The following is a 21671-nucleotide window of genomic DNA, read 5'->3' on the forward strand; positions in this document are numbered from 1 at the left end:
AGCGTAGCGACCAAAACATATTCTTTGGCATAATGGTTCTGTGGATTAATGCAGTAGCAACTGCCAGGTAGGAACTTGCAGATACAACTTCCTTATAATCCTTCTTTATATCCAATTTCCATAATTATTTAGTGTGTGGAGATGTGACGGCAGAAGATTGGATGATGAACCATACTAATTCAAAACCTACTTGCTGAGGAATAAAAATTTTGAATTGTTAAAGGGAAAGATAAGTGAATTCATGGAATTAAAAAAAAAAAAAAAAAAGCCTTCTGTGGACCTGTTCCTTTAGAGATAGTTTAGTCTAAATCCTTCATTATGAGGGAAGTCAGTTTTTATGACTCCATAGTCTCAGAGGTTTTTCCACTGTACTTAATTTTTTTTATCATATTTCTTCTCTCCAACAAATTGGGAAATACCATATTAATTTTCACTCATCTGGAATATTGCAAAAGACAAAACACATATAAAGCCAGTATTTATTTATTTACTTTATTGATGTAGTGTTGTGTATGTTTTTCATCTTTCAACTTTTATAAGTAAATTGTGTTTATAGAAGAGTGAAATATTTCCAATATTATGAGCTGAACAAAAAAGCTATCATTTTTTTATAGCATTTTGTATTCAGAGTTCTCGGATTAGTGCAGAATTTTAATTTTATAATAAAGACCACATTATAGGTATTTTAAAATGTTTAAAGTTGACTCCATTTTTGTCTTGTTCGAGCCAGGAATGATAACCCTTCTTCCTTCTTTCATATATATCAATACTTGAGTGGCTCATGCAAGCCATAATTTTAGGAAATGGCACATAGTAAACCAAAAAGACATACACCCTTCTGCCTTTGTCTTGTAAAGATGCTTGTGATTAGACAAACACAGCTCATCTGTATCTCAAGGTCCTTAACCTCATGAAATTGGCAAAGTTCCTTTGGCCATATAAGGTCACCAACCACACATTCTCTTCTGGGACTGTGGGCATTTGGGGAGCTTGCAGATTTTCTCCTAATAGGAATGGCCCTTTTAATGGACTATGGATTTTTGCATAATGTTTTCATCCCAGTGCTCTACCTTAGTCTCTGCTTTTTATCTTTCTGTGTGTGTGTGTGTGTATGTGTGGTTTCTGATGTAAGCCGCAGTCTAGGTCTAATTCAACAACTTATTTCAAGATGATGACTCTCTTGTTTTTTATATTGGTAGGAAATTTAAAAAGTAGAACATAGAAGAGACACACTGGAATATGACCTTGCAGCTGGTTGGAATTATCTGCATTTTAAGGTTTTATTGTGTGGTTGAAAATAGTCTAGGGAACAACTCAATGCACCAACAAAAAGAACACTGAGGACCTTTCTCAAGGAATACAGTGACTCATGTACTGTTCTCCCAGCCACTGAGGGCAGGGCTGGGGGGGAGCAGGGAAGGATAAATCACGGCCGGGAGAGAAAAATGTTCTGCAGCAAAGAGTGTGAGTTATCAACAAAATAAACTCCAAGAAAACTGCAATTTATTCATCTATGCACCACTTTCCCACTCCATTCATTACTTAGCCCAATCTCAAAAAACACGACTTGTTTTAGTCAGTAGTGATAGAATTTAATGGATTTAGAGTGGATACTCGCCAAGAAGTCAGGAAAGCTACATTTAAAGTTCTTTGGTTTAGGAGTTACCATCTGATTATGCTAATCACTTAATCTCTTTGGTCCTCAATTTCTTCATCAGAATGAAGGATTTAGACTCATCTATCTTTCAAGTCCCTTCAAGTTCCAACAAACTTTTATTATTTTCTTTTTGAACTTTAGATATCTTGGTCAGTGCGTATTGATCTCCTGAAATAATATGTGAAGATGTTTGCACATTTAGGCATTTAAGAAGTTTTAGACACTTTCAAAGAGAAAACTCTAAAACCCAAATAAGCACATAGTAGACAAAAATGATGAAATTTAAACATTCCAATGAAGGAAATTCATATGTATAAATGTATGTGCTACATATGAATAGTTTGATTTTACTTATCTTACTGTAACACGTTTTTGTTATAAATCTGATGTAAGGTTAAAATAGCCTGAAGCATATTGACAGTTCTCTTCACAAGCAAATTGCTTCACAATTTCTCTAATATATCTTCAATGTTGCTTTTAGATGAGATATTTTAGTGGATTCTTAAGTAAGTAATCTATTAGGTGGTACCCACATACTTGAAGGAGGAGCCAGAATAGCGGACAAAAACATTACCAGTAATACAAAATATTCTAAATTATCAACTGCAGATGTGTACGGAGATTATCCAGGAAAGACATGTTCGACATAAAATTAAAATGTATAACTTTTGAATGAGGTCTACGTTCAAGCCTGCTTTACACTTAAGGTGAAACCCAGGTAGGAGATATACAGCCTATGGCTCAACTTGGGGGTTGATCAAATATAATCAAATGATTTAATGTCATGTTAAAATACTTACATTGTTTGTTAAAGTTGAAGTGCTATAAACTACTTGAAAGTTAAGCAAGCATGGGTAGAAAAATTTATATATTTTTTATCCTGTATTTTTTCTCCAAATATTTAAAAGAACACTTCCATGTTTATTTCATATAGATGATAAAAATGGTAATGTTACACTTTCTAAGTTAAGTCAAGCTGGGTCCTCAACGCATCTATTCAAATTAGGTAAGTAGATTTCAGTAGCATATTATAAAGGTTTTATGTGAAGAGTGTGCTCTGTACCACAACCGTTAGGCTTGTGTTCGCGATGAATGCAATTCAGGATAGTCCTTCTCCTTATGCGGATTTTAGATGCCCCTGGCAGCACGTCTAAAACACAGACATACATGGAAATCATCTTTTTCTTAAAATGCAGTGGCTGAAGAAAAGCGTCTGCTCTCGGACATCATTAGGGATGGAATACAGCCTGAGGAGAGAAAGAAAAAAAAAAGCTACACAAACATGAAAATTTTCCCCTTGCCAATCGTGATAGACTACAGACTTGCTCACACGCACACTGGGCCTCACCGTTATCGTCTTCCACTGGGCTGTGTTCCTTCTGGGATCTCGTGCTAGTGATTTGTAGAACGTTGATTATCTGAAATAAAGCCTCATCTTACCATTCTATCTATGGAGTTTTAAGATCAGACATTTCAGATGAGGTCAAGGGCATCCTGTCTGTATGAGGAATACGTTTTGGGACCATTAGCTTACCTGTTATCGTGATGACTGGGGGAGAAGAAGTTTATAGTGGAAACAAATGACAACGATGGAGGGAAGAATTAGTATGAATATTTCACGGGTAACATATACCTCCAAAGTGCAAATCTCCGTTCATTGTTCACGTCCAAAATGGTCAGCTTACACTTCGAAAAGCCAAATTCACACAATCTGTACGATTTGTGATTCTGCGCACCCAGTGACATACAATCCAGAGTTCTGTGGCTTCTTCCCACCCCTCCACTTACCATTCTTCACAGAAGGAGCCTGTGCAGGCTGGGGGTGCTGTAGACTCAGGAAAGCCAGAAGGCTTTACGAATTTATGGGGATCACCGCAATAGGCAAATACCTATTTGGGGGCTTTGAATATGTATCTGGTGCAAGAACTGGAATGAGATGAACAGGTTAGTAAGAGGTTTCCATAGTTTTAATTTTCCTGCTCTCCCCCTCCCCCCCCCCAGAAGTGAAAAATACACATTCTCGTTTCTGGAACTGAAAAAACGTTCTATTTTAGACCATTCCCAAGGAATATGTAAAGCATAGACATGGAACTACTACCCAAAACTCTTTCTTTATTTGTAGAAAGGAAAGGGAGTTAGTAAGAAATAAGGGAGTATTTAAATACCCACTTAGCAAGGAAGCAAGAATCGGTTTTATCTGTGTTCGGATTGTGAATGTAGGAAATTTAGGACCTTAAAGCCTTCCCGTTGCCTCCTTAAAGCCCCTAACTTCAAATTCACCCTCACAAGCTACTACTCTCCTAGGATGGAGAAAAAGAAAATTTCCACTGACCCAGCTCGTGATTTACATACAGAGAGCAAACAAATGAATGGAGTGGGGGATGGGGCAGTGAGAAGCAATGTGTTTCCTTCTCAACCGCAGAAAATAAGATTACTTACCAAGAGCATTTTTATCCCAGGCAAAATGTTTATTTCCCTCTATCATTCGGCGCCTCAGTCTCTGCAAAAAATCAATTTCCACTCTACCTTTCCCTCCTATGCCAAAGGAAAAAAAAAAAAAAAAAAAAAAAAGAGGCGGATATTGCTTAAGCTTCAGGGTCCAGAGGAAGCTAGAACCGGAGAGGAAGGCAAAGACTCCCACAGCGCTCTTTACCCAGATCCTAGCGAACCCCTGGGGAGGAAGGGAGCTTCTCTAAGAGGGGACGGGGGACGGGAGACGGGCGGGGTGGCGCCGGGGGATTCATGTCACTGCCAAAATATAAATCATCTCCAAAGAGAATAACCAGCTCCTCGGTCACACAAGCGATTCCCTAGGGGAAGTAGGCTTCAAAGAGAAAGGGGAAGTTCCCGAATTCACTGCGAGGGGGGCGAGCAGAGAGAGAGAGAGGGAGAAGCTGGGATTTGGGTTTGGGATTTGGGGTCGGAGAAGGAATGGGACCGTAGAGGAAAGGAAAGAAGAAATAAAGCTAATCTTACCCGATCGATCAGGCGATCGTTTGTGCGGTATGGGGCTATGAAAATGGCAAGATAATGCATTCGGCAGCAAAGCCATTTCTGGCACACTCTCCCTCCGTAACTGTGCAGGAATCAGCGGGGACGCGGGAGCCTCACAGCCTGCCACCTGCTCCCCCAGGGACGGTTCTCGGTTCTCGGAAACTCCAAAGCTGCAGCTTTCAAAGCAAGGCATTTGGAGCTGAGGTTTCGGACGGATGTCAATTGCCTTGAGTTGCGGGCAGCAGGATTCGCCGAGGAATCAGGACCTGGGAGGGCTCCTGCCGCAGCCGCCGCCGCTTCCACCCACGGTTCCCTAGCCCCCCGGCCTAAGCGTCTCTGCACAGCGCCCCCCAAGCACCCGGAGACCCAGCCTCCTCCGCATCTTCAGCCCCCACCCCTACCCCCATCAAATCGCGGATGGTCTGGTCATCCTAAAGTGACCACAGGGCTTTACTGGGGGGCTTGGTTGTGTTGGGCTTCCTTGCTACGCCTTCCTCGGTTGCCGCGAGTGAGAGGTTTCAAGGGAAATCCTAGAGAAATGCACTGATGGAATACTATTAATCCTAATAATAATGCTCCCAGCGCAGGTAACTCTTAACGGAGAGTTGGGAAGATTACAGCAGGGTTTCCGAAGCGGTGCCCTCTTGAATTCTCATTGGGTCCCTCCCAGCAGCCTAAATCACTCTTGCTGCTATATCTATCAGGATGACTACAGCCTGGCTCACTAGTTTTCTCTTTATCTCGCTGTCTTCCACACATCCTGTTACTTCTCTTCACAGATTTATCTATAGGCCACCTTCTGGTCTCTGGGGTCACACGGCTTCTATTTTTCCCTACTCTACCGGGCTGTACAGTCCGTTCATTTTCACCTTGTTTGCCTAAGGACCATCACAAATAAGCCCCCCTTCCCCCCCCCCCCCAAATAAAAGGCACCTCTTCCATGTTTTGCTTCCCTTCCTTGGGGCTTCCTGGCTCTCTCTCCGCGTAACTGGTTTTTACTTGGTTACATACCACCAGGAAGTGCTGATTATTTCAAAGTCCCACCACCTTACAGCTCATCACTTTACCTTGACTGGGAAGATCATGGACTATCTGTTTGAATCCTGGATGTGTTCTTCTCACAGTCATCTGGCTTCCTGAAATTTCCTTGGGTAAGTTCTTCTTTTTATATGCTGTTAGAAACTTATTGCTCATGTTATTTTTAATAAGCCTGTTTGTTTTCAAAATGTATCATTTCTTATACTTTGAGTACTTTCAGAACTCAAAGATCTATGTGACTAGCTTTATTAATTAGTACGTTAGTTGCAATTGCATTACTCAGATTGAACCCATGTAATGAATTTTCCCAACACCTTTTACAATATTTATTTCTGCCCTCGTTTATAGTTCAGGTTAGAGGAAACATTACGCCCCCCCCCCCATAATGCTTCTTGGCACACATTCTTGTGTTATTTCAAAGGTCACATTTTATATGTTTATCTAAGAGTGTGCTTAAAAGAGACCTTTTGACAATTGCAGGGTCTGGGAAAGTTCACTAGTCCCTGATCGTCCGAAGGCTGTGCAGGTCAGTCTTTGCTCCTTGGAAGCAATTACATGACTGAGGGGAGGACTTTTGCAAAGTGTCTTTTTATGGGTTTAGCAGAATACTAGGCACTAAAAGCCACTGTTAAGAAGAAAAATGTGAGTTTTGAGTACACCATTAAAAAAAATAACATCCCAAATCACACAGGAACACATTATTTGGGGCGTTGTATTTAAATTCAGGCATCACGTTTCGGAGTACCTTTCTGATTTTGTGAATTTAGCTGGTGAACCATTAATTGGACACAGTGCTCATTTCAGAGGAAGGGAGCTATCAGAAGGAAGCACTGACTGTCTTGGTTCTAATCACTGAAATTCAGGGACAGATTTTATCTGAAAAATTTAATTACCTCACTCTTCACACTTGTTCGACCCCCAGACTCAATTTTAATAAGTACGTTAAGATGTCAGTGGTTTTTTTGGGGGGGCCATTTTTATGGGCTTAACTGACAGCTGTGCCTATCATTTCTCCTTTAAGCGTGTTGAGAAACATTTAAATCTTAGCTTTTACTTCTCACATTCACTAGGACATGATATGTATTACATGCGAAACTGTAATGTATCAGTGATCTCTGGCGCATACTGAGGTTTCAGGGTTTTTCTCTTTGAAGCCCCCCTCCCCTCTCCTTAAGGACAAGTTGTTGGTTTCTGCATTTCTGGTTATTGGAATGGATGGAGGAGAACACCTATTGTTAAAGCTTTTCTTTTTTCCCCTCCTTTCTTCCTTTTGAAAAGATTTTCTCAGAAAGAACTCTTTCTGTGTCACTGATGGCTGACTCCACGACTGAAGTCATGCTTTCTTAAATTCAAAAGCCCTTGCAGCCTCCAGATAGAAAAGTACTCCAGCTGCAGCGATACCCCATTCCCCCCCCCGCCCCCCTCTCCGGATTCAAGGGCTTTTCCCTCTTGGCTCCCATCGAGAGAGCAGGGCTGCCGGGGGTCCTCCCCACGCGGCGCCCATCCCCAGTTTCTCCTTAGGCTCCTTCCCAGGCTGGTCGTCCTGCCTGGCAAGGGCCATCAGCGTCCGAGAGACTTCAGCTGAAGAAAGGAGGGCTTAGCATAATTCACCAATTCCAACATCCTCTTTGGAGGACTGCTGCTGTTGCGCAGGAGTGGAGGGAGGGAAGGAAAAAAGGAGGAAAAAAAAAAAAAGCCCAACTTTCAGTGCAGTCAGATCTTCTTCACCTAGTCTACTCCACTGAGGCACAGCCGTACGCTATTTAGGTGAGTGCATGTGCTGTCTTCTAAGCTGAGACTCAAGTTGCTGGAGGGGAGGTGGGCAACTGAGAGCTCGCGCAGCCAAGGGCGCTTGAGCAGGAGCGCCAGCAACAGGCGACCCTGCCTGGAGATGTCTCCGCAGCTCGTGGCAACGCCTGAGCCACCTGGGCGCCGGGAGCGCTGAGGACGAGGTGCCGGCTTGACCCGGTCGCCCCGGGCTCGGCCGCGGGCGTGGGGATGACCCGCGCGGGTAGGGCCCGGGCCCCCGCCCCGCCCGCCCCGCGGCGCAGGCTCCGCTCTCGGCCCCTGCGGCGAAAGAGCGCCAGGTGTGGGCATTTGCAGCCCCGGAGCGTGGGGCGCGCCGGGGGGTGGTATCCTCGCTTCACGCTCCATCTCCAGCCTTCCTCTCGCCGAATTTGAGCACAACCCCTTATTTGTGCGAGAGGCCAGCTTTGGGAGCTCTCGATCCCCTATCAACGCCCATCTGCGTGTGTCTTTATTATGGTTTTTAATAAGCTATACCAGGGCTAAGAGCTGACGGCTCTCCAGGCTGCCTGCATTCGAAAAACCTAATCGCCGTCTCCATCCATCTGCTTAGCTGGGCTTAGCAGAGCTAGAGGACTTCCCGGGCTCAGGGTGAAAGTCTCGCCGAGCGTCACACGCTCTCTTCCTTGCCCACCTCGCAGGAATCCGGAGGGTGATGGGGTGGGGGAAAGGGAGAGTTGGATTTCAAGTTGGAGCCAGGGGTTGGGGGATAAGGTAAAAGTGAGAAGCAGAGGAAGTGGGGGGAGCCCTTCAGCTTCTATTATACCCACCGTCGAGTTAGGCTTTTCCGCTTCTGTCTCCTTTTCTGGAGAGGGGGCGGGGAGGCAAGCGGCTCGGCTCGAGGCTGGGAGCTCTCCCCTCCCGCGTCCACCCGGGAGGGGGTGGTGCTTTTTGGCCGCTGGTGATGCCAGTTCTGCAGCCAGGCAGTGGCTGAGAGTTTGAGTCTCTGCTAGCTGCTCTCCTGGTCCCCAAGAGTTGAACCAGAGAGCGTTTTTACTTTGCACCAGGTCAGAAACGTGATCAGCCCTTTAGAGCAGGGACCTCCTTCTGTTGGGAATCCGACTGGGAAACGCTGGGGAGGCTCTACCTCCGGAGAGGAGATGAGTGTTTCCAGCTGGGTGAGACGCCAACCCGAGGCTTGAAGAGAGGAAGAGGTGAACTGGGGTTGCAAAATAACCCTCCTATTGCTTACAAATAGTGTAGTCAGTCAAATAGATGTAAGCAAAGAAGAAAGCACCCGAGTATCAAAACTGTCACAGCAGCGTCGAAGACAGATGATTCAGATTTGGGGGACTTTTTCTATTGCGTGCTACTTAGATTTGTCATCATGCAGTTAAGCAGGTAAGGACTGAATGTCTGTATTTTACTGACCGTCTTCTAACCTGTGTTTGACCTCTCCTGTGATAATTTTTCCTTGTTTCAAGCGATGGAATATCTGTAGATTCAAATGGATCTGCTATGAGGCATAACAACATTCACGTTCACGAACCATTTAAATCCATTTAAATGTTTAACATGCAATCATTTAAATGTTCAAGGTACATGTATTTAAATGTTTAACAATGTTGCCAGGTGAGGGGAAAAGAGGGGGAGGGCAGAAGGAAGTTAGAGGAAGGGTCCTACCCTAATAAAGTATGTAAGACAGTGTTGCAGAAATGTCTTAAAACGTTGCCTCTTGTTAAGGTCACAGACCTGAATATATAAAGGACAATTGGAGAATTATTAAGGGCATCTTCAACTAGCAGTTTAATTCCGACTGCTTAAGAGAAATGCTTGTAGATATTTTCATGTTATTTTCTCAATTTCAAAAAAAAAAAAAAAATCCATGTGGTGGGAGTGGGTTTAGTTGTCAAACGGGATGAGAAAAGAGCTTGCCCTAAGGCAACGTTATATGTGACCCCAGTAGAGTGATGTTTGAGCTTAGGAAACAGCTGAAACTGAAAAATTAAAATCTAAACACATTTTTTTTAAATCATGAGAAATCTCCCATAAATAAAGCTTTTCAAAATTCCAAGTTTTGTAGCTGCATAATGTTACCGATCAATAGATTTCTTCTACTATCAGGTTTAACCACAGCCCCAAAAGATGCAATTAAAATGACAAAACAACTTAATAAGTTCTGTTATTATTATTGATATTGTTTTGTTATGTTTTGCTTGCATGTTGGAGTCTGGAGTCCCCACACAGTGAAGCAAAAAATATTAATAAGATACAATCCTAAAACTATTCCCTTTATTCTAACAGCTTTTGGTCTCTAAGAAATTGTATTCTTTAAGGTTTGTCTCTGGAAATATTTTTACTACTTAGATTTATTGATGTGGATCCCTGATCAATAATTTTTTGTCCTTGTAAGGCTCCCTGATAACATCATGAAGAAATAGGAAAGATAATTGCAACTTTGGGTCATAAAATCACTAAGTTATGGTGCTTTTCTTAGTTCAATGCAAGAAATAGTTTTTACTCCCCTGGAGAAAGTAATTTGTCAATGAATTCCAATTCCTCATTCTTTTGCATTTTACCCTCTGGAGTTTTAGTGTAATGAACACACTACTGTCATATATTATACTACATATGTATGTATGTATGTCCATTTGGAGGTGGCTGGAAAAGGTATTTATTTTAATTATGTTGCTTTCATCGTGTTTTCAAGTGAAATACACATGATAATATGTCATACATGATAATATGTCATTCTAGTTTCTCATGAGCTATTGCCTCTTCATAAATTCAACATTGCAATGGAAATGTACATTTTTGTAAAATACAGTACAACTTGAATTTCTTCATGCATAATCACTGGCATATTATAGTTAAGGAAATCAAACCTAAGTAGGAAGAAACCATTAGGACTCTAAATGTGTGTGCAGGTGTGTGCATTATATACATACACGCACATATGAAATTAGCCTTACTCCTAGATTTGTGTGTTCTTTAAATGAAAATGGAATTTTTTTCAGAATAGTGCCTTATGTGTTTCTCTCTACAAGTGCAAAGAACTCAACTGATAGGACTTCAAAACTTCGATGCTTTGTTATCAGCCTATGCTTCAGTTTCCTGTATCACCTGTTGTTTCGATTTTTTTATGTTATTCTCCAAAACAAGCAGTTACTAACCAGAGTAAGTGTTAAAATTTTAAAAGTTTAGAAAATTGGCTCTTAGTATTAGAAGTTCAACATTCAGACACAAAGGGAAATGTAATGCCAATCTGTGGCAACCTTAGCACAAATTTATCTTTTATTAAAAAGTCTCCCCAAAGGGTGCTTTATATTATGATTATGACTTATGATTAATGAGGTCCTCTTCAAAGATTCTTAACATTTTTCTCTTTATTTCCCAGTAATGGGTTATTGTGAAAAGGAGAGACAGATACGGGATTCCTTCCTCAATTTTATTTCTAGTCCCGCCTCACTAGAGGGCTCCTACTAAGATTTCTTGACTCCTCTTTATGTCCTCCTCTCTTACATGGGTGAAAACATCATCTACTTTATAGCACTGTTGAATAAAATATGACATAAGAGATGGGGACCCTTTAAGAAGACAAACTCTATGAAAACAAAATACATTTTGAAGAAGATACCACTGATGTATGATTTTTGTTTGTTTTCTGGATGAATTCTCTTTCAATGCAAGAAGTAATATTGACTCAACTTTTTTTTTTTTTTTAGTATTAGGACCAAATATTCTTGGTCTATGTTTTTATGGTGTCTAAGGAGTTGAGGTCATATTTCTTTTGTTTTGATATTGTGCAGCAAAAAAAAAAAAAAAGGCTTGAGTATACTCAATTAAGGTAGTTCTTATTTACATTATACTTACCTTGGCTTTAATGAAGTTGTGGGTGAATTGTCATTTTTACAAAAATAGTTGCTTTTATTGAATTTTCAGTGTCACTTAGTGAAAGTCTTTTCTCTTAGAAAATGTATATTGTTGATCTCTGTCAGTTTGGTTGAAAAAACCGAGATCGAAATATTCTCATGTAACAACTTCATAATGAAGAAACTTGAGAAAAGTCAGGCTTATAATTTCTACTATTTATCAACTCATATTCCGCTTACCGGAATTAGTCTGGTGATGTCTAGCATTGTTGGTATTTTAATTTAGCAACTACTTGGATAATTTCGTTTAGACATTTAGTAGTACAACTCTTGATCAGTTTTTCCATCCATGCACTGTTATATGGTTTTATGATTTTCATATTCACAATTCATAAATTCTAAAGGAGAGCAAAAGAAAAAATGTGTTTAGTAATACTGATTGCTAATGGATGATCTTGATTCTTAAAAGAAGGGGATAGTGTAAAGATGTTTATTCTAGTCTATAAAGGAGTAAAAGATTCTCTGCAGATGAAACTTAATCCTGAACACTAATGGCCTTTCCACTGAAAATATATCTGGAAGTTCTGGCTCCCAGCTTCTTTTTTTTTTTTTAAAGCAGTATTGAATAGCCACTCTAACCATTTAATATGGGTCGTCAAATATCCTCATCAATAACATTTTAAGTCTTTTATCACTATCATTTCAAGGCATATTTAATGGATTATTAAGAATATTTATATCCAGTTACTTATTTGCAGATCTATCCAGTTGCAAAGTCTCCATAGATAATTATTTCATAAGCTATGAATTAGTTTTTCTATACTTAATATTAGAAATAAAGGATTCATGCAAACAGTTCTGGGATATTTCTCAGTTTCATATTCAAAATAGCAAATCATGAATAACTAGTAGATGCTCTAATTGAAATAAACACAGTTGTAATTTTCTAACTGATTTCTTTTCCCCCATGATTAAAAAAATATAACCAATATACTTTTAATGAACTGATTGGATTACTAGGTAATTTATCATGACATAAATAGTTGTGTTAATTTTTTTAAATGTTTATTTTTAACCAAGAAAGCATAAATTCAGATGTGGAAAAATATCATACAATCTCATAAATTAGGAAATCTTACAGATTCTTATTCTTCTACAGTCATTGTTTCTTATATACAATTTATAATTTCTCAAAATTTTTATTTTTTTACTGTTGGAGTTAAAAATGGAATTTATCCTCAGTGTAACCTATTTTTACTTATTATTATTTTTAGGAGCATCTGTGTTAATGCATAAACCCTAATTTTCTCAGATGTGGATGCCTTTAAAAGCACCCAAGGCATAACAAATTTCTTCTAATAGCTAATAAAGGAGCTACTATGTTATAGTTTCAGCAAATTAAATCTATAAAATATACATTTATTGATTAAATTAATAAATATGTTAACATTACATTCAAACATATTGTAGCTCTGTGGTCTATAAGAATTATTGTCTCATAATGGTGTGTTTCATTTAAATTCCATTATAGACTTATTATGAAAGAATACTTATACATAGACTCATTCTTCCTGGTTTCTGTGAATATCAGCCAACCTCATCAGGATTGAGCTGTTTTTTATTAACTTTTCTGGGGTCTTGCATTTTGTTAATTTCAAAAGTTGTCTCTAGAATATTGCACTATTAAAAAACAATTTAGCCTTGCAAAGACCAGAATTGAGGATGCATGCATTTTAGCTTTTCAATGTCAAATAGTGGCCATGTTTAAACATATTGCTACTCTGTAGATTCATTAAACAATCTCACCACTGAAACATATACTCTTTAAAATATTTCAGATGATGTCCACCAATGTAAGCCAGTTTGGGAAAAGTGATTAAATTAAACCAAGGAATGTATTTAACATGGGTTCACTCAAGTGATGATACAAAATCACCTATGTTTATGTAGGTTGCTTATCATGTGTTCTTTGCAATTTGTAATATCTTTCATATGCATGCACTTTTAAGATACAAGCATGTGTAAGTGATTTTAGGTATGCAATTTAATAGTGTGTGCAGAAGCTCCTCCTGTTGTAGTTAAAGTAAGATGGAACAAAAGTTAATTCAATCAGGAAGTTCCTGGGGTAAACAATATACTTAAGTGGCTTTCCTGTCTTTAGTGTGGTGACATTTCTGATGGTTTGAAATAGCAGCCCTGTAAATGTATGTACAGAGATGGTGAATGCTCCTGAAAGTGTAGTGAACAAAATCTAAATATTTCAAAGAGAATAACTGATTGACGAATTCAAATTCATACAATAAATTTGTAAAAAATGCTCCCTTAAGATAATTAACCCATGGTTTTCTCAATGTGTTCTCATAAACACCAGATACACTAATATACAGACCAAGTCTGGTTTAGTCAGAACATTTAATTGAATGACATTGCTTGAATTTATAGCAATAGAATTTCTGATTATTCATTCAGATTTGTAACAAATATACAAAGACAAAGTTTCAGTGCCTTATATAAGTTTGATAAGTAATATTTTCAAGATTATGCTATGGAATAATGTGGAAGAAAACTAAAGTTTCAAGGTTGAATAATATGGAATAAACATGAATTGCCAATTATCAATTAAAAACAGCCCCAAACTAGAACATATATTTTCTGTTCCTTGTTACCAGTTTCGCTCCAAATGAAGTTCAAACAACTTGTTAATTTTAATTCAAACCTGTCTTGAGTGAGCAATTATGGTATAATAGTTTTTTGGATGTATAAGATCTATTCTTCCTACATATTGAAACTTCCACAACCACTCAAAAAACAGCACTTTCATTTTTTCGTTTCTTTGTGAAACGAAACTTAAAATTCGTAGTTAAGAAAAAGGCAATCCTGACCAAGTTTTCTTAGAAGCTTGAAATTATCCTTAAAGCTTCTTTTTTGACTCAAGTACTTATTTGAAGCATCTTCTTACCTTTGAGTGCAAACGCAGCTTAAAAACTTACATTCTTCCATTTCTGCAACACACATACATTTTTGCAATACTTCTTATTTGAGAACGTTTGAGATCAAGGACAGATACTTGACATTTTAAATATATAGCTATCTTTCTGTTTCAGCTACACACTAATTATGTTGAACAGTGGCAAAAACTGGAGAAACATAACTTGAAGAATCTATGTTTCCTTTTGGGGGAACTCTAGCAGGTTTTCATGGGTAACTTCCATTCATCCACGAATGTGGGCATTTTCACCCATCTCTTGTTTAACCAGTATGAAAGACAAGATGATAAATCACCGCCATACAAAGATAGGCCAGAATGACCATGAAAGCTCACTCATGTCGTTATAACTTTTTAAACCTGTCCTTGACAGCTTCTATTCAAGAAACTCAATTCTGACTTAGAGTAGGAACCAGCAATTCCAATATAAGCTCTTGTGATGAACTATTAAAGATATTTTTCTCATCAACTGTATTGAATCAGTAAGGTAAACAAAAGTTTCATCTAGCTTCACATGAGTCTTTTCATGACAAAAGTGATAACAAGTTGACATGCTTTACTCTTTTAGAGATTTGCAAGAGTCTAAGCTGAAGGTAATGTATTTGATTAGCATGTGAAACTGGACAGTTATTAACTGTTTATTAAAATTTATCAATTACCAAACTTTGGTCTCAGTTAAGTCATGCCATACTGATTTCTGTGATTATTTAGAAGGTATTCCCTCAACAACTAAGACAATATGATTTTTTAAACATCTCCAGTACTGTGCACATGAGATGCTGGATATTAGCGAATAGTCAACAGTTTCTGTGTGTCAGCTATGGTAACGCCCCATTTATTCATTCTTATAATATCCTTCAAAGTCTGACTTGGAGTTCCCACAGTGGCACACTGGGTTAAGGATCCTGTGTTGCTGCAGCTGTGGTGTAGGTCGCAGCTGCGGCTCAGATTCAATCTCTGGCCTAAGGAACTTACATATGCCACGCTAGGGTAGCCAAAAAAAATAATTAAAAAAATAATGTTGGCTGGCCCTTTTTATATAAAAACTTTCTTCAAGAATGTAGATTATTTTTAAAAACAGGTTTTACTTTTCTTTTGAAACTTAGTATCTTAAGTGCTTTATGTCCCTGGAGTTTGGAGACAGCCTGAGTTATTTTAGAAGTTAAAAGTAATATATTGGCAAAAGTGAACCTTGAAAATACCAAATCTTTTTAAAATTTTATGTTAGGGAATAATGAGCCAGGCACCTGTTTATTGTTAGAAAGCTTTATATGGCCAACACCAGGCGTTGTAAGGGTAGCTACCATATGAAAATATGGGCTGTCCCAGCATCACTGGCAACTAGGTAAGCTGTGGAAAAGTCCATTGCTAAAGACTCATTCTTTAACTAGAAACACGGGGTTCTGACACACTTTATTAGATGGTAGTTCAGAAGGCATTGGAAAATAGCACATAAAATTTAACTACTGTATATGCTACTAGACTGGTTTGCTTGTATATCAAGTATTTTTGTTATTTTTGGTTCTTTTTCAAAAATATTTACTGGATGTCTGATCAATGGTGTGCACTAGGGTAAACCTTGGGAATATAACAAATGAAGAGATATAAGATTGCTCTTAAGAGGCTTATGGTGTTTTGTTTCATTTTGTTCGTTTTTTTTTTTTTTTTGTTATTTGAAGAATGCTTTGTTTTAATTAATCCACTCAGGCAAATTAAATGCTTGGGCACTCATTTTATTTTCACATGTCCAATTGTTGATATTGTAAATATAACACTCTTTAAGAGAAGACGAGCGTTGTCCAATTCCTCAGTATAGAAAAAGGTCATTTGATAATGTGCCTTCTATCTAGAATATTAGAGAGAAAGAAGGAGCCAGGACATTGCTGCAGATAAAGTCGTAATAATTCTCAGATTGATGATTTCCTTGACATCGGATTGTGTGTTGTTTTTTGTTTGTTTTGTTTTTTTTCCATATTAGCTTTTTCGTTGGTTTGTTTTCTTTTTTGACCACCCGGTAGCACATAGAGTTCCCAGGCCAGGAATCCGATCGAAGTCACGGTTGCAGCAACACAGGATCCTTAATGCACTGCGCTGAGCTGGGAATTGAACTTGTGTCCCCACACTCTGGAGATGCTGCCAATCCCATCCTGTTGGGTCACAGCAGAAACTCCAACATTAGCTTTTTTTTTTTTTTTTTTTTTTTATGGAAACAATTCCAATGGGTTATAGCTTTTGATTTTTTTTTTTTAGGAATTAAAATGAATGAAAAAAAATGGCATAAACATTGCAAAAATACACTTTACAGGTTTAATTTTCTTATCCCATCATGTGTTTATTGAAGGCCTTCCCTGGGCCAGGTTCTTTTGTTGCTGATATAGATGCCTCAGGGAATCGAACACAAATCCTTGCCTTGTGCTGCTTATACTAGAATTAATTGTTACATTATTGCAGGAGTGCTTGCCCTGTTAGTTGAATGATCTGTGTAACTAGAATTGGGTAAGCTTAGGAGTCCACTGACGATGTTTATAACCACACACTCCTAGGTTGAAGAGTCAATATTTTTATTTCTTAATGCATGGATAAAAAGAAACTGATGATTATTATTTTGAAATTTTAAAAGCTTTTTCTGTAATCTAAATAATCAAGACCTTTAAAACAAACTTTTAAATAATTCTACTAAACTTTCTTGGAACCTTTCTCAAATGAACTATTTGCTTTGTCTCACGTAATAACTTCTAATTAGAAAACTCATTTCACCTTCTAGGCCTGGTTAGCTTTGGAGCAAGTTTTTGTCATAATATAGATCAAGAGATTTATTGTCCATTTGGTTACCAAACTCCCAAGATTTCTGAACTTTATTCCAGTATTATGTCTTATTCTTAGAATATATTATATTTACAGTAGTGTAAATGCCTTGGCTGAGCAACAAGTTAGTATTATACTTTCAGATTTTTATACAGGATCATTATAAATATATTTTTAAAAAGCATTTTAAAGCTTTGAAAGCTATTACTGAGGACATTGTCCCTAAAGGCAGGGGGAAAATGTTTATCTTTGTCATTGCATGGATTTGCACATAGTATGTTTTTTCTTTTTTTTTAATCATTTTTAAAAGTGTAGTTGATTTACAATGTTCCTTCAATTTCTGCTATACAACAGAGTGACATATATATACATTTTACGTATAGACATATACACACATTCATTTTCTTCAAACTATTTTCTATCATGTCCTCACCCAAGAGACTGGACGTAGTTTCCTGTGCTGTGCAGTAGGACCCCATTGCTCATCCATGCTAAATATGAGTTTTGTTTTTTCAAATGTTTCTTCGAATTCCCTTTAAATTGGCATTTATGTGACATAATTCCTTTGGTTATTGCCAAGAAATGTTTTATTCTCCTCACAAATGAGAGGGCCTTTTATTATTGGATGATGCCAGGAAAGGCCGGATCAGAGCTTGCCGGTTATAATAACCATATTAAATCTAGATATCTGTTACCATGACTTCCGTTCCATTCTTGCACATAGATGATCTTAACCTCTATTTTAGGCTGTCTTCTGTTTCTTTGTTTTGGTAGTCACAGATATTAGTTACAATAAGTTTGCTGAAACACTCCTCGAATTTTACTTTCCATTAGATTTTGTAATCTAAGGATACTCTTCTGAACATCCTGCATCTGAACTTTGTCCTTTAGTCTCAGAGCACTTTCTTTATGAATTAAGATGAAATAAAGTCTGAATCTAATCAGGCTTTTGAAAAATATGATCTCTTATGTTGAAACACCATGATATTTTATACTTAAAATGTAAAGATAACCCAGGTGGCTCTTGAACTTTGGGCTCTTAAGAATACTTTCTCCTCTGTTCTAGACAGAACTAAAGAAGAAACTCATTTTCTCCTCTTTTTTTTTTTTTTTTTAAATCAGTTCTACCATTAGGCAGTAGCATTTAACTTCCTCTTTATTGGTAGGACAAGATTGTATTGACAGGATCAAATGGGAGATTAGTTCCCTCTGCAGTATATACTCCTCCGAGGAATACTAACCCTCATTCAGAGGGAAAACACTTAAAGCTGTAATTCAGAGGCACTGTATTGCCTGATCAGCTGAATAAAATAAATAACAAGAAGAACCCTCTGGAATGCAGGCTTAGCAGAGTTAAGGGACTAAAAAGATTCACTCTAAGGCCATTCTTAACCTTTCCAATGTGGTTTAAGACAAGGAAGCTCAGTTTTGTTTTTCTTTTGTAAGAATAAGAAAAGCAAAAAAGGACACTAATAATGTCCTAACATACTGGTAGAATGACATCTCTTGCTAGTGTAAGCAGACATGATGGAACAGCCCATAAGGTTAAAAATAAAATAAATAAAATACAATTAAATAAATACGAGGATTTCAATTCAGTGCATGTTCCAGAGCCTTGCGATATGCATGACAGTGTGTTAAGATCAGACGCCATCAAGACTATTATTCCAGCAGATCCGTCATAATCTGGTCATATCTCCGAAGTGTTTAAGAGGATCATGGGAGTTATATTGTAAAATTTTAGAAGGCGAATGAATGGAAAACCATCCTGTCGGCAGTTATTTGAATCATTTTCAAACCACCATATTGAAATGAATTTAAGGTGGTTAAGAACCCACCAAAATATTTGTCCTTAAAATTCAAAAGAATTGCTAACTCAGTAAGAATGTATTCTTTCCTTTCTGAAGTCTGAGTGGTTAACCTCAGGTTTCTGTGATGCCTGGGGTTGAATGGTTTTTTGTTTTGGTTTGGTTTTGCTTTCAGAGGCTAACACTTTTTCAGCTTTTTATAAATTTGTTCTACTTTTCTAAGGGAAAAAAATGAAAGCATTATCAGTTCATACGGAAAAGAAAAACTGATTTTTTGGTTCAGTCCTTAGGTAGACCAGAATAAATTGCATCATTAAAAGTCAGAATAACTGTTTTTTCTCCCACTTTAACACGTTACTATTTATGTCAACAGATGCACAAAGACAAAGCAGTCACTTCTCTCTACTCCTGGGAAGTACAGAGAAGACAGTGGCAAAATCCTACCTATTTAATGAAATATGGTGCACCTCATATGCAAGATTTTATAGCAATACATTTCTTGACATCTTTGTGTACCAAAATGCCAAATTCTATTCCATTAGTCTGTCTAAAAATTCAAAACCTTTAATAAACAATGTCTAGATTAAGAAAGAACAATTTTAGATAATTTGAAGTCTAAAATTATCGTAACTAAAATTTAACTAAAGCTATAAATTAATGCATCATTACTAAAATATGATGTAAATCATTGGATAATGGAACTCTCATTCTTTTATTAAATTTGACTATATACTTCATGTATGTCATGAACATTCAAAGATGAAAATCCATATGTATATGCATCTAGGAAGATGATGCATTATAGTATCCATCACGTGTTGGGATATGTTCATCAAATTTATTACTTGAGTTTAACTGATGTTCTTAAAAACTGTACCTTTAAAATCATTTTTGTTATATCCAGAGATCTTCCCTGCCAAATATCACTATCATACTATCATATATAGCATATATATATATATACTTTTAGCTGTAGTCCTGAGTTTTTACACTATTGGTCCTTAAAATAATACTTGTTAGAATGATCTTCATATTCTTGTCATTATTTGGCATCTTTAGAATGTACGATATTATCTTAAATAAAAATTTATGATTGCATTTCAGAAAAATATTAAAGTCATCTCATTCTGTTGAAATGTTATTATGTCCCCCTTTGTGAAAACAAACACTGTTTTGTCTATGTTGGTCAGATATTTAACCCAGTAAATAACAACATGCAAACTGAAAAACATTTTCTGATTTTTTAAAATTTTATTGTACGTGTCTTAAAAGACACTAAACTGAATAACATTTTCTTGATTAAACTATAACCTTTATTGAAAACATTAAATTATATGGAGCAGATATGCTTTGAAAACCCATACTATGAAAACCTATATCATGAAAACTCATAATACGTAGTTACGCAGATCACTTGCTTATAAGAGCCTGAGATAAAATTATCCCATTTTAATTTATTTTCTATCTTTATTATTTATATTGTCCATTTAAAATTTTTATTTTGTTCCAAAACATTTCATTAAGTGGCAACAAAAATCCTAATAAATACCTTCCAAAAGGCAATTAGTTCTAATTAGGTCGTCGTGTGATGTGACAGAGGGAGCTTGGTTTTCAGTTTGATTTCAGAAGCAGTGCCATTGAACTCTTGCTCTGCCGCATGCTTGTGCACCTTAAATCTCAGTCACCTAAATAAGCAAATGGCGATAATAATACACACCAGGCTGTGTTTCTCAGATGTAAAATAAGGAATGTAGGTAAAATGCTTGGCAGAGCAAAAAGTCCAGTCCAATAAATGTGTATTGTATTGTGAATAAAATAAACATAGCGTGTCATTTTCATCACCCCTCTCTCCCTGCTAACACTGGGTTTGAAGGGACTCCAGTTAAAGTTATCTGTCCCTGGTGTATGACCTTCCCAAGGGGGAGGGGTAAGCAATTCAACTGCCGTTTCCATATTATTATTCTTTAAATTCAACAGTTGCAATACGGTGTTTTTCTCTCTTAGTGAGGAGCAGATTTATGCTTGGCTTTACCTGTGAACTTTCGTTCCTTTGGTCTATCTTCTGAAACCATGAACAGAAGAATATAAATGAAAAGATTCCTTTGTTTGCCCCCATTGTGTGGGTGATGATGATAATAACTTTTATTTTTACCTAAAAGCTAATAATTAAAAGCGATGCTTTCATATCATTGTTCTTAACGATTTTTGAATATTAAAATGCCTTGCTTTCCTACTACTTGAACATTTATTTATGATTATGATCAGATATGCAAATCATGATTTCTGAGCTCCATTTCTCTTTTCTCAACCATCAAAGCCATTGTCGTCCTGAGGCATAGCTCAGATGCCAACTCCTCCTTAAATCTTTCTTTTTTATCTCCCCATCAAAGAAATAGTCTTAATCTTACCATCCATATCACATTAATTGCATTTCAAGCTAGTATTTAATGAATTACCATTTTTTTCATCCACACAAATAATTCTTATTGGGCACCTTTATTTCAGGCACTTTGCTGACTCCTCAGTTGTCATTAAGTAGAAACAATTATTGTCTTCCTGTGTGAAGTGTAACTGGAGGCAGGGGAGATATGCAGTGTAATATGCAAAATTTCAGATAAATATGCAGTGTATATGCAAATATACAGATAAATGCGCTGTAATAGATGAATTAATAGCATCGTATAAAGTAAGACCCATCACCTGAAAAGGTCACAGGAGCTTTGGGGAGGAAGTCACAATCTAGGCTCAAGTTCAAAGACAGATGA

The 21671-nt window shown here is 37.4% G+C and overlaps 1 protein-coding gene across 3 annotated transcripts in view; it reads left to right on the forward strand.

Moving 5' to 3' along the window:
- Positions 4223-21671, forward strand: part of BRINP3 (BMP/retinoic acid inducible neural specific 3) — a 404393-nt gene continuing 386944 nt past the window's right edge. The window contains exon 1 of one of the 3 annotated variants that reach the window (XM_013980016.2): positions 4223-5802. The gene's annotated coding sequence lies outside the window, so the exon portion shown is untranslated. Of the gene's footprint in view, positions 5803-7118; positions 7457-8420; positions 8837-21671 lie in introns of those variants that run through there. The other 2 variants (XM_013980017.2, XM_005667914.3) reach the window with 2 other exon arrangements.

This window comes from Sus scrofa, chromosome 10 (assembly GCF_000003025.6).
Source record: "Sus scrofa isolate TJ Tabasco breed Duroc chromosome 10, Sscrofa11.1, whole genome shotgun sequence".
NCBI classification, from domain to species: domain Eukaryota; kingdom Metazoa; phylum Chordata; class Mammalia; order Artiodactyla; family Suidae; genus Sus; species Sus scrofa.